We start from the raw sequence: 13952 nt of genomic DNA on the forward strand, positions 1-13952 counted from the left end.
TTGTCATCACTGTCACTGTCAAAGCAGTCCTTGGGGATTGGTCCTAACAGTTCATTTCCTAAATCGATGGAAAAATGTCGGTCATCAACCGCCATTCCAATAATGGTGCCTGCGGCTAGAGTAATACTCTTTAAGTCGCTGTTATCCACCTCTATTAGAATGGTGTCATGTTCTATGTTGACTAATGGAGTTGGGTTTACCCCCAACCCTTGCTGTTGGAGAGAAGCGTTTAGATGTATGTAAGCATCAGGGTTTTGCAATTTTTGTCCTCTTTTAACTTTCACTTCCAGGGAGAATTGTCGGGTCCTTTCTGGGATGGTGACTTGCTCTTTGATCTGAATTTCAACTGCATAAGGTAGCAATTGAGCTGACCTAAATGCTATTTCTGGATCATCAAAGCCCATGGGATTATCCGCTAATTGGGACCAAGCTTTGAAGTTTATTAGGTCCAAACTAATGGCAAAACGATTGAGAATGTCACTGCCTAAGTAAAAGGCGGCAGTGACGTCTCGCACGACCCAACAATTATGGACTATGCTCTTGTTGACAATGGAGATTTTGAGCATACACCTGCTTGGCAGGAGATGTTTGGAATTAGGTGCTTCCAGGTCCATTTCCCATTTGTCTATCAGTTTGAATGTGGGAATAGCTGGATCTTTTGGGAGTTGGCGGAACATGGCTTCGCTGATGAAGCTCTTACCGTTGTTCACGCACACTCGAGCGAGAACAGAGTCCTTCCCATCATTTAACTGAACAGGGATGAACAACTGCTCTCCAATTTGCTGAATATCAGCTAGGCTCTGAGCTGATTTCACATCTTTCTGGACTATAGGAGTGGGAGTTTCTGATTGTGGATTATTAAAGAATTTCAGGGTGTTTCTGTCATGCCCCGCATTCCTGTTTCTGGACGCTCGCGGGTGTTTACTTCCAGGTGGAAACTACCCTGGAGACTGTTTACAGCTCACGGAATCCGCCGCACTACAAGGTCCAGAATTCCATCTGCTTGCGGTCACGTGAAACGCCCGCAACGTGCCTCGCGTTCTGAAACAGACTCCAGTACTTAGTGTGGCGTGTCCCTGTAACGGGTGCTCCTAAAACTGACTATTCAGTTCGAGTACTTGACATTCTGTTACTCCGATTCCTGTTTTATTCCTGACCCGGCTTTGTATCAAGGACTATTCTGAACGTCTTTTCCTTCGATTTCTGGCTCCTGACTCCCTCGGTTGTTTCCCCTGGTTAACAAACTCCTGGCTCCCATTTCGGATTTGTTCTCCGCCTGCTCCCGTATGTTGTGGTATTTGGATTTATGCAAGAATAAAAGACCTCCAGTGCTACTCTCTGTTGAAAACTTCCACGCACGTTTCTTTCTCTCTATTGTGCTATCACTCTTGCACGAGTTTCCTGCTTCCCTTCCCCTTCACCTATTACACAGAACATATACAAACTCTTTACCACGGACAGATCCACGGCGCTGCCCGCCTCACAAGAAGACAAGGCTCTACATACTGAAGTGACCAAACGGACGCTCTCCTGTTTCTGGTGGTCACTCCCTGGATTGGTTACTTACACTTGGGGACGCTCTGCTGAATACACTTGGGGATTATTTTGAACACTACTAGTTGCGCCCTCGTGCCGTTCGGGTTAGGTGGACCTTTGCACAGACTTCCTTCAACTGGAACTTCCATTTTCTATCATCAAGTCACCATCCTACTGCACTCTCTTAGGTTACGGGACTTCCTGTCTTGCTAAGCAGGTAAGAGGGGGCAATTACGGGGGGAGGGAACAAGTGCTGTATTTACATACCTCTTTGGCTGCTATCTTGAACTATCCTTTTCTTTGTTCCATTAGCTCTGTTGTCGCTGCTCCTGCCTTTCCCCTTAAGCCCCTGGCCTGTTAGTTGGTATACTTTCTACAGGCTGCGCTCTTGGGGGGAAAGTCTTGTGCAATCATCGCGTTCAAGATATCCCAGAACCATCTTGGTGATAATCCAGGACATCCCAGAGTGAAGGGGTTCCAAAAGCGGATGTTGACCTTGTATCCTTTATAAATCTGTATCCTTTTCCAAATTGCGTAAAGTTGTGACAGATTTAGGAGCCTATTAATTTTGCCTATCGGTCATGGAAACTGGAGCTGATCCAATGGCTGCTTTGATGCAAGCCTTTGCGACCTTACGCACCGATATGGCATCTGCGAATGTGACTCTCCATCAACGTATGGATGTACTACAGAGTTTTGTGCAGCCCTTACCCCCCGATGAGGAGTTCGGTGATGCTGCTGCCGCAGCAGCCCCTCCTGTACCCCAGGCACAATCTTCTGCTTCCGCACCCATTGTGCTTCCTGGACCCTTCCCTTTGGCCCCTCAAGAACGCTTCTATGGAGATCCTAAGACTTATCGGACCTTTGTAAATCAATGCCGTCTGCATTTTCTGTGTCGACCGCTGGCATTTCCTGACGCTGGTACCAAAGCAGCGTTTCTCCTTTCACATCTGGGAGGAACAGCAGCGGCTTGGGCTAACCCATTACTCGAAGCCAATGATCCAGCCCTATATAATTTTGATGCCCTTATTCAGTCTATGAATAGCGTATTCGATATGCGTTACAAGGCACAAACCTCGGACCTCGAATTCCTTGCTATCAGTCAAGGCAAATCAGACCTTCTGTCTTACCTTGCTCGCTTTAATCAATTAGCAGCAGAAACCACCTGGCCCGAACAGAAGAAGGCAGCTGTCTTTTATAAGGGTCTTTCGGATGAGTTAAAAGACACCTTATCAGTGGTACCGGCTTTACCAACCGGCTTCCCGGAATTGTTGGACTTGGTCCTGCAGGTCGACGCTCGGCTGCGGCAAAGACGTGGCGAACGGCGTAGTCCTGACCTTCGCCTCTCAGTCAAGTCAGAAACGACTCTGATTACTTCCTCAGGAGAAGCCGAGCCGATGCAAATAGGGGCCATCAGAGGTCCTCTAACCAAAGCCGAACGAGAACGGCGTATGGTTAACAACCTATGCTTCTATTGCGGTCAATCTGGCCATTTCATTCGTGCATGTCCTAAGAGACCTGTTAAGGTAGCGGGAAACGCCAAGACTCGTCCTTAAACCGAGCCCTAAGGATGAGTCACCATATGGATGGCTCGGACCAATGCCCTTCCTCCTCACACATCTATCTTGCCATGTGTTTTGTCCTCCCTGGTGTTGAGCCCTTCACCAGTCCAGTTATGATCGATTCAGGGGCTAGCGGAAACTATATGGACATACAATTAGCTCAACACCATGGCATACCGGTGGTTCCTAAAAAAAGACCTGAGGAAGTACATGCAGTAGATGGTTCTCATCTGGTGTCCGGATGGATAACGGAACAGACTGTCCCACTTCGCATGTTTACCTCAGAAGACCACATTGAGCAAATAGTTTTCGACCTTATTTCAGCCCCTCAGTTTGGGATCATTCTTGGTCTTTCTTGGCTCCGGACTCATAACCCTATGATTGATTGGGTCAAACAAACAGTGCATTTCTCTTCTGCGTTCTGTACCCAAGATTGCTCTCGAAGCCCCGGTGTGACGCCTTCGTCTCCTTGTTTGGCTTTGGTGTCTAATGTCTCCTCTGTTAATGCCACGCTGGGAGATCCAAATCCCGAACTACCAGCAGTATACAAAGATTTTTCCGATGTGTTCGACAAAGGGCTATCAGAAAAACTCCCTCCACATCGTTGTTATGATTGCCCCATTGATTTGGTACCTGGGGCAGTGGTACCTCATGGTCGTGTTTACTCCCTGACCAGGAACGAAGAAGAACTCCTGAAAGAGTATGTGGAGAAGGCATTGCGACTGGGACATATTCGACCTTCCCGGTCCCCTGCTGCCTCTCCCATCTTGTTCGTACCGAAAAAGGAGGGGGATCTGCGCCCTTGCGTGGATTACAGAGCCTTGAACAAGATAACAGTCAAGAACCAGTACCCGTTGCCCCTCATAACGGAACTGCTTGATAAGATGACATCCTCCACTATTTTTACCAAATTAGATCTCAGAGGGGCATATAATTTGGTGAGGATACGAAGCGGGGACGAATGGAAAACCGCTTTCAAAACGAAGTTTGGGCTATATGAGTATTGCGTCATGCCATTTGGACTTTGTAACGCTCCAGCCACATTCCAACACTTTGTTAATGATATTTTCGGTGACATGCTAGATTGCTATGTGGTGATCTACTTAGATGATATCTTGATCTTCTCGGATTCACTCACTCAACATATCCAACACGTTCGCTCTGTACTGCAGCGTTTACGTACACACTCTCTCTATGCCAAATTGGAAAAATGTGTATTTCATGCATCATCAGTTGAGTTCTTGGGGTTTCAGATATCTGCGAAAGGGGTGCTCATGTGTACTTCCAAGGTTAAAGCAGTTAGGGACTGGCCAGTCCCAGATTCTGTAAAGGCACTTCAATCTTTTCTGGGTTTCTCGAACTTTTATAGGCGCTTTATTGCCTCGTTTTCTGAGATAGTAGCGCCCTTGACCCGTCTCACCAGCCCGAAGATTCCATTCCTTTGGGATTACGAAGCCCAGTCGGCCTTTGAGGCATTAAAAGAGGCCTTTACTACTGCTCCCGTTCTGCAGCATCCAAACCCTTCCCTTCCGTTTATAGTGGAGGCTGACGCCTCCGCTATAGTGGTGGGGGCCATTCTGTCACAGATCTGCCCCACTACACAGCAACTGCATCCAGTGGCTTATTTCTCCCGTAAACTATCTCAGGCTGAACGCAATTACACTGTTATGGAGAGGGAACTCCTAGCAATTCGAGCAGCCTTTAAGGAGTGGAGACACCACCTTCTGGGTGCTCGACATCCAGTAACTGTGTACACTGACCATCGGAATCTACAGGCTCTTTCACACGCAAAATGTACCAATGCTCGACAAATACGTTGGCATTTATTTTTCATGCTATTTGACTTCACAGTTACTTATCGCCCTGGACCTCTACACGGAAAGGCAGATGCCTTATCCCGTGTCGGTGCCGATTTCGACACCCGGGTATCGGTTACCTCTATGCTACCTTCGGGTTCTGTCATTTGTGTTTGTTCGGTCTCCCCCTCACTTCTGGAACAAGTTCGACAGTGGGCCAAAGAACATGCCTCTTATCTTGATACCTTGGGTGCCCAGATTGTCACGGGTCTTCCTTATGTTCATGGTCTTTTATACTTACCTGACAACCACACCAGACGGAAGGCTTTGGAATGGGCCCATGATACCCCGTTAGCTGCACATCCAGGTCAGCTTAAAACCTATGACTTGTTACATCGATGGTGCTGGTGGCCAGGTATGAAGAAGGACACCGCGTCATACGTATCTACGTGTGCGATATGTGTTCAATGTAAAAGGCAACCAGGGAGACCCTTCGGTCTATTGATGAACATGCCGCTTCCTCCACATCCCTGGCATACGGTTTCACTCGACTTTGTGGTAGAACTGCCCTTGGTTAGGGGAATGTCAACGGTGCTTGTGGTGGTGGACGTATTCACAAAGATGGCACGATTTATACCATGCTCAGGTATACCTACCGCCTCATCATTGGTTACTCTTTTTTTTGATCATGTGGTAAGCTTCTTCGGCCTACCCACAATCATGATTTCTGACCGGGGTACTCAATTTACTTCACGGTTCTGGAAAGCCCTTACCCATTCTTTGGGTATTGATGCACGGCTTTCGTCATCCTATCAACCTCAAACGGACGGACAAACCAAACGCACAAATGACACCATGGAACAATACCTTCGTTGCCTGTGCTTGCAACATCAGACAAATTGGTTATCCGTTCTGGGAACAGCGGAGTTTGCTTATAACAACTCTCGACATACTTCAACAGGATGTTCCCCGTTTTACGCCTTGTATGGATTACATCCAAGGATCCTTCCACCTGTCTTGCCTTCCTTGGACCAAATCCCTGCAGCAAAAACCACGAGGGACACTCTGGTTGCTATACGGGATTCCGTTATGTCACATCTACAAGCTGCGCAGTCCCGGGCAAAGACGCAAGCGGACAAACATCGGTCGCCTGCCCCCTCCTATGCACCGGGTGATCGTGCCTGGTTGGCAACTAAACATCTCAACATTCGGGGTAAACGGAAACTCATGCCTCGTTATGTAGGTCCATACAAGATCCTTTCTTGTCTCAATCCTGTTGCTGTCCGTTTGAACATACCATCCCATTGGCGGATTCACCCAGTCTTCCACATATCCCTGCTCCGTCCTTTTATACCTGGCACTCGGCTTCCTGTTGCCCCTGCTCCAATTATTGTACAGGGTGAAGATGAATATGAAGTACGTGCTATATTGGACTCCCGTCTGCGTCGCGGAGTGCGTTTCTACCTGATTGATTGGAAGGGTTACGGTCCTGAAGATAGGACTTGGGAACCGGCCTCGAATCTACATGCACCCCGACTCTTGCGGGCCTTTTGGTTGGAAAGACTGCGTGCCCGCAGGGGTGGTCGTCCTTTGCGGGGGGGTACTGTCATGCCCCGCATTCCTGTTTCTGGACGCTCGCGGGTGTTTACTTCCAGGTGGAAACTAACCTGGAGACTGTTTACAGCTCACGGAATCCGCCGCACTACAAGGTCCAGAATTCCATCTGCTTGCGGTCACGTGAAACGCCCGCAACGTGCCTCGCGTTCTGAAACAGACTCCAGTACTTAGTGTGGCGTGTCCCTGTAACGGGTGCTCCTAAAACTGACTATTCAGTTCGAGTACTTGACATTCTGTTACTCTGATTAATGTTTTATTCCTGACCCGGCTTTGTATCAAGGACTATTCTGAACGTCTTTTCCTTCGATTTCTGGCTCCTGACTCCCTCGGTTGTTTCCCCTGGTTAACAAACTCCTGGCTCCCATTTCGGATTTGTTCTCTGCCTGCTCCCGTATGTTGTGGTATTTGGATTTATGCAAGAATAAAAGACCTCCCGTGCTACTCTCTGTTGAAAACTTCCACGCACGTTTCTTTCTCTCTATTGTGCTATCACTCTTGCACGAGTTTCCTGCTTCCCTTCCCCTTCACCTATTACACAGAACATATACAAACTCTTTACCACGGACAGATCCACGGCGCTGCCCGCCTCACAAGAAGACAAGGCTCTACATACTGAAGTGACCAAACGGACGCTCTCCTGTTTCTGGTGGTCACTCCCTGGATTGGTTACTTACACTTGGGGACGCTCTGCTGAATACACTTGGGGATTATTTTGAACACTACTAGTTGCGCCCTCGTGCCGTTCGGGTTAGGTGGACCTTTGCACAGACTTCCTTCAACTGGAACTTTCATTTTCTATCATCAAGTCACCATCCTACTGCACTCTCTTAGGTTACGGGACTTCCTGTCTTGCTAAGCAGGTAAGAGGGGGCAATTACGGGGGGAGGGAACAAGTGCTGTATTTACGTACCTCTTTGGCTGCTATCTTGAACTATCCTTTTCTTTGTTCCATTAGCTCTGTTGTCGCTGCTCCTGCCTTTCCACTTAAGCCCCTGGCCTGTTAGTTGGTATACTTTCTACAGGCTGCGCTCTTGGGGGGAAAGTCTTGTGCAATCATCGCGTTCAAGATATCCCAGAACCATCTTGGTGATAATCCAGGACATCCCAGAGTGAAGGGGTTCCAAAAGCGGATGCTGAACTTGTATCCTTTATAAATCTGTATCCTTTTCCAAATTGCGTAAAGTTGTGACAGTTTCCTTCCAGTGTGGAATACCACCTTAAACTGGAAGGAAGGTTGATTTTCATAAATAGAGAGGACCCCCCATCACGAGTCTGTTGTCCTACTGCTATTACTGTCACGTCTGGAGTTTGGTTGTTCTGGAAGTGAAATTCTACTTGGTCAGATTTTTGTTCAACCATGTGGCAGGTGCCGTTTAAACTAACATTGTTGACACTCTGTTTTAATTTTATTGGTCGGCTAGTCTGGGTGTTTACACAATCTATTAGGGGTGACAACCTTCTCAGGAGGTCATTCCCTAGTAAACAAGGGGTGCCCTCTGGAGTCACTACTATGACCGGGTGTTTCACCTTGTGTCGCCCAATTTTAATGTCCAAGTCTGCAGTCCCCTCAACGGGAATCTCCTTCCTGTCAAAGTTCTGCAGTTGTCCAGGAAGAGAGGTGAGAGGAATATGGTAATTCTCCCCCCTTCCTGCATTTAGTTCCTCAAAGGCCCTTTTGGACAGAAGGGTAGCTTGGGATCCAGTGTCCACCAGTGCCAAAATTGTACCCTGCCCCTGTACTTGTACCTGGGCATAGTATCTTCCCTCCTTCTCCTCAAGGGGGCACAGATAATGCACATTTTTGGACAACTGGTGGGCTAACTTTCTGGTTTTGGACATTGCTAGAGAAGAGATTTGGGCAGAATTCTGTGGAGAGTCTTGGGAATCTGAAAGGAAAAGTTGGCAACTGGAGATCAGAGCCATTGTGGGTTCCCCTGGTTCCGGTTCTGGGCCGCCCCGCCCTTTTTGGAGGCAGTAATCAGGATGGGTTTGAACCAGGGGATTTCGGTATTGTGGGTTCTGGGATGAGATGATGGGCGGCGGTAGCTCAGTCTCCATATCTCCCCAGTCTGAATTGGCATCCCTTGGGACCCATTTTTCCTTGGGAGGAGTTCCCCCATCTCTAAAGGAGAAGATCCTTTCCCCAGGATCCTCTGAGGATCCCTCTCTCTCAAATTGGAAGACCTGTACCTCCTCCACAAAGTGGGTCTGTTTGGGTCCTTTGTTTCTCCTACCCCCCCTCTGCTCCTTGGGAGGCAGGCTTTCAGGGGTAGGAGATTTTGTTTCCGGTTCCTGGTTTTCCAGGGGCTGTTTACAAGTTGGGAAGGAAGCTTCCTCCAAGGCTTTACACCCCCCTTCCCCTTGTGCCTCCTCCCTGGGAACCGGTGTGTTATTGGGGTGCTGCCCCGTCATTGTTCTGGAGCACCAGGTCCAGGGTTTGGGGCATTCTGCGGTGGCATGCTCATCTCAGGGTTCTGTTGAGCCCTCAGTATGTGACCCAGATCTCGTGCCATATTTTGGACCTGGCGCTCAAGTTGTGAAACCCGCTCAGGCTGATACGGGGCTCTATTTTCTCCCCTGGGCTGATCCCGGGAAGGGTAGCTATCCCTTCTCTGGTAGTATCCCTGGTTGGGAAGATTTTGGTACCCCTCCACCCTTGGCCTCCCCTCTCCCGGATTTGGTTGTCTGGGCTCAGGGAATTGGGGAAAGAAGGATGGATGATTTTGGGGCTGGAAATTGGGTGGATACCTGGGGAAAAAGTTCTGCCCAGGATTTGGAGAATTTCTGCGCTCCTGTGAGAAGTTGGGAGGGAAGTTCCTTGGGTTAGGTGCTTGGCTGGATCCCCCCCCTTGGGCTGGAGGAGTCCACACATAACCCAGGATTGGTCGGTTTCCCTTGTAGCGGGGACTTACATAGTCAGATGAGCGGGGGACCCCATTTGTGGGACTACCTCCTCGACTCCCTGTCTGTGACTGGCCCGAGGGCCTTCTGGGCTGTGAACTATTTGGTGCAGGCAGGTTTTTAGGCCCCCCCATCTCCAAATCTAAAACGGGGGCAACCTTTACCTCTGCCACCTTGGCAGCAGCCGGGGTGCTGTTGGTTTTGGGGTTTTTCGGCGCGTTATTTTTATTTTCGATAGGCTTCTGCACCTCATAGATCCGGGTAGCCTGTTCAATGACCCAGTCTAAAGATCTTTTCTCATGAAAATCTCTCACGAGCTGGGTCATTTTGTATTTGGGTAAGGCATGGAAAAACGTATTGATAAATTCTCTGCTATCCGTGCGCACCCTTCTGGTGGTCTGCGCAAAAGCATGTTTTAATTCTTGCACAAACTCTTGTGGGGCCTGATCCTCCCCATATTGCAAATTGTAGGCTGTCTTGCGAGCCTCTTGAGGATTTCTGTGAACAGAAAAATGTTTCAAGATGGCCGCCTTATAGGTGGACCATCTTAAATGATTTTGGTCCTCCAGCCCCGCAAAGAAACTGGAGTATTCTGGGGAGAATGTCCATTTGACGTACTGGATGCAGCTACTGCTGTCCTTCAAATGGAAAGTCTCCATCATTTGTTCATAGAGCTCCAAGTGTTCCCAAACGGAATACTTGGCGTTCTTATGATAAGGCGTGATGACACTCCTTATTGCCTTTATTTGCTTCAATGGGTCCTTAAGCAAGGCCCTTTTTGCCTTATTGGCCTTTTTGGTTCGGGTAACCCTGGTCCATTCATCCTCTGACTCAGAGGCACTGCTCCCAGAGGTTCCTGTCTGATCTTCCAGGTTTTCCCGGATTCTGCGAGCCTGGGAATGGCTGGCAGAATGTGGGACCTGGTCTCCTGTGTCCTGCGCCGTTCAGAGGAGTCTTCAGATTCCTCCTTGCTGCCAGGATTTGATGGGTACCCCCCCCCACTGACCTAACTGGGCAAAAGTTTTCAGGATGCCCTTAATGGGCCTACTTTCCTGGGGTTCCCCACTAAATTGCACTGTGCTTGGGTGCCCATACCCGGATGCCCGCCCATCCATTCCTGGGAGGTACTGGCCTATGAGCCCCATACTTCTAGCTGGATAGTAATCTGCCATCCCCGTGGCCCTGGGCTCATGTGCGCGAGGGGACATGGGGGTGGCAGAGTCCAGGGACTGGGAGAGATGAAGGCCTCTGGTACTAGGGCTCCTGAGGTTATGCTCAGGAGTTTCTCTTTCCCAGCGAACCTCATCTCTATCCGCCCCTGATTCCTGTTGCAATGCAAGAGCCTGCGCTTTCAGTTCCTCAGTTAAGGCCTTACTCGACTCTATCAGTCTCTCCTGCATCGCTACCTGTTGCTGGAGCCTATCATTGTGCTGACAGAGAGCCTCATTTTCTCTCTGTGCCTCCTGATTGGTCCCGGAGTACTGGGCCAGTCTCTGCTGCAGGAGGGTTACCTCCTGAGCTGTGTCCCTATTGGCCTGCTCCTTTCTTGCCAGAGCATCCTCCACCCTCCTGGTGTGCTCTAACAAGTTCTGGTGTTCTTTTTGGAGGTCACCCAGTCTCTGGAGGGCCAGGTGATTTTCTTCCATTTTCCTTTTTAAGTGGCAGACTTCCTGGCCTAAGGTGTCCCTTTCCTGACTAAGAGCCTGCATCTGTGCCGCCAGGTCGTCCCTTTGCCTTTGGAAGGCACCAGCTTTCTGGTGCTCCTGATCAAACTCTGCCTGGGTGTCCAGGTCTTTCAGAATCAATTTATTGCTTTCCTCTTTCTCTCTGTCTAATCGAATTTGCAGGGTGGCTACCTGTTCTGTGCATGCCCTGTTGAAGTCCAGATGTTGCTCCAGCTTTTTCTGGCTCTGCAGAAGGGAGTCCAAACCTTCTTGGTACTCCTTCTGCAAGGCCAGAAATCTGGTATCCTGTTCAGCCTTCTCGTGTTGCAGTCTATCCATGTCCTCTTTTATTTTAATGATATACTGCCTATTATCATTTTCTGACTCCTGGCTCCTCTGCAGCCTCTGCTCAGAAGAGACCAGGTCAGATTGGGCCTTTTCTAACGCCAGCTGTTGCCTATTTGCCAGATCTTGGCCTTGAGCACATTTGTCCTGCATGGCTCCCATATATAGATACAAATATGCTGCTATCCTGGCAATCTTATTATGTTCATCTTTGGCTTCAGGGGCCATATATAGTTCACTCAGGGCCACATGTAGGGGACCCTGATCTCCCCATATATCTGACCCTGTTTCAGTGACTTGTTGCGCGATTGCCTGCAACCAGACCGTTTGGTCCTGATGAGTCCACTCACCTCTGCCAAATAGCTTATGTAAGAAGTGCTCTCTGGCTATTTTGATGTTTACCAGTGTCGTCATTCTGGAATTTGAGTTCCTTCCTGACTTACAGAAGTTTGTATTTTATTTTTGCAAAACAGACCGTTTCCTTAGAGCGTTCCTTTGAGGAGTGCTTTACAGCGTAACACAGCGTGGTGATCCGACCGGATATGTGTATCTGGTCAGCTGGCACACTGTATTAATCTGCACAAATGGTAAATCTAACCCAGAATATCCCAGCTCGAGCCCCCACTTTGTAAGAAGATTCAATTCAACACTATAGCTAAGTCAATGCCTAGTCTGGGATACTGAATGGAAACCCTTATTGATATATCTTTATGTCCAGTTCATGAGTTCTGGATGACTACCCCTATATAACACCCCTCTCTTAGAATCCCCCTGACCGCACTGAGCCAAGAAGTAGTTCTGTTTTGCAAGTTTAAAAGGTTTATTTGAGAAATAAGACAAAATATAGATACCACGCTTTTATAATAAATTAATAATTGATATCGCCCTTATAAATATAATGTTAATCAACAATGGGTAATCTGACACTAGCACACTTCTTTATAATCAATGAGGAGTTAGTATAGGATGGATCAAGTAGCAAAAATACTTTTATGATTTCAAGGGAAAAGCAATGAGGAATAAAAGGCAGTACAGAAATGCTTGAGATGATTTTAGCAAAAGATAATATAATCACTTTTTCTCTGGCAATTCACCCCCCTCCCCTATGCAATGTAAGACATGGAAGTAGATGGAAAGAGGAGCACACAGTTCTCAAGAATGCAATCAAATACAATACGAAATTCAGTTCCCCCCCAGCAAGCTTAGAGAAAACCGGTATAAGTTTTAAAACACAGGCCCAAGTGCTTTGAATGTGGTGGCAATGAAGTGAGAAATATGCTGAAAATGCTTTTAATTCCCTTTAGGAGGTTCAGGGTGAGTGAGAGATACTTGGGATGAGTTCAGGCTCACTTTAGCAATGATTCAGAGATGGTGATTAAGAGGCAAACGAATTTTTAGCAAGGAAAGAAATGACTGCTGATGGTTACACGTGGCTGGATTTTTAACCAAATCGCAAATTGCGGTAAAATTCGCGAGTGCGTGAATCTTGATTGCGGAAAAAGTATAAGGAGTAGGAAGTCTAGGCTTGTTGGAAAGCTTAGGTTCTAAGCTTTCAGAGAAAAGTTAAACCAAGTTCGTAGCCCAAACGGTTCCAGAGATATGAAAGATTTTGTAAAGGTCGTTTTTCGGATTTAAAGTAAACTCAAAATGACAGGTGACAGCTTTGCAGCTGCAGAATTGACAAATGACAGTGGTGCAGCTTTACAAATGACAGGTGACAACTTCTAGGAGGCAGTTCTGGTTAGATTAAAATAGTTTGGATTACATTATTTTAAACTAAGAGCTTATTTCTGTCACAATCTGACCTAAGTACTCACAATATATTTTGGAAGGACTGGACCTCGTCACGGATCTGATCAATCAGGCTAGCGGCACTTCACAGCGATCTGGTCTCTGGGTCTGCGGTTCTGCACGGTCTGGTCTGGCACTGGTCTGGTCTGTCCGGATACAGCGGTCTCTGCACGGCTCCTGGATCTCTGCACTGGTCCTGGCAAAAGTTCTTGGCAAGGGATTCAAGCAGCTAGCCCGGCTGTGAGTAGCTTGCAATGATTTAAGGCCTGCTGCAGAGAACTCAGCTTGTGGTTTTAGGCCTCTGATTTAGGTTCTAAAGTATAAGTTCTAGGTTCTGGAATATGTAGCTGGAGTCAGTCTGGAACTGGTATCTTCTGGATGTTGTGTGGTCCGGCAAACGCTCTGCAGAAACTGGATTTGAATCTCCTCTCTAGCTTCCAGTGGTCTCTTTTTATGTGTTTTGAAAATGGGTGTGTGCCTGGGCCTAGCTAAGCCTGCCCCTCTCTACTTGTCATTTGCCTGAGTCCAGGACAGGCCTTTGTTCACCTCCCTGTAGTCCCCAGCTGCTCCACCCCTAATCTAATCAGAGAGGTGACAACTCCTTTTGGCAAGGGGAAGAGTGGCTGAGCAGGTTTTAACTCCTGTGGGGGTAGATGTCAGGCAGAATTCAGTTTCATTAAGCCAGGTTTCAGCTAAAATATCACTTTTTGTTCCCCAGTTTAAGTCAATGCAATTTTTAC

Source organism: Ambystoma mexicanum, chromosome 3p, assembly GCF_040938575.1.
Source record: "Ambystoma mexicanum isolate Mex_15411 chromosome 3p, UKY_AmexF1_1, whole genome shotgun sequence".
Classification (NCBI taxonomy): domain Eukaryota; kingdom Metazoa; phylum Chordata; class Amphibia; order Caudata; family Ambystomatidae; genus Ambystoma; species Ambystoma mexicanum.